At 33.2% G+C, this 2,656-nt stretch overlaps 1 protein-coding gene across 1 annotated transcript in view; it reads left to right on the forward strand.

Annotated features, from left to right (window-relative positions):
• Positions 1 to 2,656, forward strand: part of Smp_159840 (dynein heavy chain, putative) — a gene marked incomplete at its 5' end in the record, with an annotated part of 101,258 nt that overhangs the window by 4,634 nt on the left and 93,968 nt on the right. The gene's annotated exons all lie outside the window — the stretch shown is intronic.

The raw sequence follows: 2,656 nt of genomic DNA on the forward strand, positions 1-2,656 counted from the left end.
TTCCTAGTATTGGTAAATATTTCGTTAAAAATATAGAACTTTTGTGGCAATAAACCGCATACTTTAATCCACATTTATATGACCCGAGATTCTCCAGCTACTATTTTATTTTCTGGTATGTATTACCAGGCATATATTGTGTTTCTCGATTTGACACTAAATTAGTAATATAGAACTTCAGCTACTCGAACTCGATAAACGACAGTAACCCGTGATTACATTTTCTGAGATTCTCCTAATTCGCGTGGTAGACAATTGATTCCGAGGTAGTGCTCTTATATAAATCCGTCAATATGGATTAGGTCCTTAAAAATCTTCTATTACCTGCTAAATCCCATAATTATATCTCCTTACCCAGCTTTTTGGTGTTATTGATATTAGGATCTCTGGACTTTTGTTACCATCACAATGTGCACTGTATAGTGTTTTTGCTCCCAAGTGGTACTTTGATCTAACTAATTTGGCCTTTCATAAGAGTAAATTGGTAACGCCAAGACTGGTCACCAGTGATAACGTTAATTTCACAACAAAACGAAAAGCTGAGTCTTTCGTAAAAAAATATTTCCCATTAAGTTGCAGTTAGATTTCCGTGACGAGAAGAAACTGGCATAAAATCTAGTCAAGATAAGCGAACATTGTTGTTCAGTTAGTTGGCTCTATGACATAAAGGGTAAAAAAACACAAACTTTTAATATTGTAAGAATGATGTGTCAAAAGGTTTACATGGATAAGTGGCACTATAAGAGACAAGATTTAAGTAGGTCAGAGACCCCATAATGCCATTTGACGCTGCAGCAATATTTACGCATATCAATAATTGGAACAGGCGAGCAAGCTCCAGTTATTGAAAAAGCATATTGAGTTCAGTATCTCGTCTGGTTTATTGTGCAATATAACATAATAAGCTGTAGATATACAAGTATAAAAATACTTGTTTTACTCATTTTAATCTGTTCCGCCATCATTCATGAAACATCAAATGAGAATATGAAGACAATTGTTTTGGGGTTTGGATTTGCAAACATTACTGAAAAGAATGATAAAGCACTCTCAACTATTTTCATACGGATGTTTTCTTTTAGATTTTGAGAATTCAAATGATCTGCCAGATTCAGAAACATGTAATAACCAGCCTAAACCTCTTGACCGTCTATTCTCCGACCGTCTTAATACAACAGTATTATTTCTCATTTTAGTTTTTCTCTGACTAAACGTTCACACGACACCAATTAATTGTTAACAAAATAGCATTATAATGACAGCACAATTAGCTGTAGTCAAAATTTCAATAAACTTAATGACCCATTTTCAACTAATCAACTTTGAAGATTGAATCATGATTATTGAAGATTCTAATGTATTGTCCTTATAAAATTCAGTATTTTTACTGCTGTAACATTTCTTACTACCATCCAGTGAAATGAAGAGAGTGGTTAGGGATTGTTAGATGAGCAAGAATGTAAATGTTTGTGACCTTTCTCTGGAAAAACACTACAGTATACCAACAAACTACTCAAAACTGTTTGTTTATTTTCTTCACTATCTGCCTTTAGAAGAAATAAGAGGTAATTATATGAAAAACGATGAATGGGATGTGCATAAAAATAGCTCGTCAGTGAAGGGTAGTTAATTGTCGGACTCTTCATTTATTATTGAGAATTTTGTACTCCAAACGAACAAGTGGTATTGAATGTTATTGTTGTACTCGTTGACTGTGATATGGACTGTTTTATTCAGTGGTCATTTGTGATTATTTATTTAGTAAGAAAACATTTTTGGTTTCATAACAACCTACTGGTAAACGGAAGCACTTCCAGTCGAAATTTCTAAATTGCTTACTGATAAATGATGGGTTATACACAGTAAAAAGAAAGCTTTAATCCATACGCCAGTGATAACGGTTACCTAAGACTTTATACATAAAACAATTTGTGCAAGGCTTTTCACGGTGATTAAACTGAACCACTGAAAATGTAAACTGAGTTACTCAGTAAAAGGCGAGTAATATAGTCTAAACATTATTCACTGAAAGTTAACTCTTTATATCACTGATTGACTAATGCTTAGTACAGACTATTTATGCAAAATTTAAGACAATGTTTGTATCCACATTGTCCTATTGCTTGCACTTGAAAACGAGGAACCACCATAAGATACAAATGTTTACTATAAACACAAACAAAGTTGACAGAGAGGAATACGTTTGTTACACTAATCAAAGTTCACGCCTGTCATGTCGAACAAAAATCCACGCTTGGTTATTGCGAAAAATGTTGACCTGAAGTAATATTACATGGAAAATATGAACTCAATATCATACTGACTAAAGTGTTATTCTGGGAACAGAACCAATGTCAAATGCTACCCGGAAAAAAATAATGTTATGCTGAGTGAAATTTTACGTTGAGAATAAAATAATGTCAAAATAGCGATCTGAAAATAAAAACCTAATTTCAACAAATTCAAAACTCGACAAACGATATAATGCATTGACATTTTGTATTATGCGTTATCCAGTCCTTTTAATTCTTAAAACAGTATCCAGATTTATTGCACTCTGTGTAGATCTAATCCCAGTGTGAAAAGCGGTATGTTCTCTAGTTACTTGAGCCACAACTATCAAAGACTTGGACTAAGGACATATTACAGCTTGACA

Source organism: Schistosoma mansoni, assembly GCF_000237925.1.
Source record: "Schistosoma mansoni, WGS project CABG00000000 data, supercontig 0223, strain Puerto Rico, whole genome shotgun sequence".
NCBI classification, from domain to species: Eukaryota; Metazoa; Platyhelminthes; class Trematoda; order Strigeidida; family Schistosomatidae; genus Schistosoma; species Schistosoma mansoni.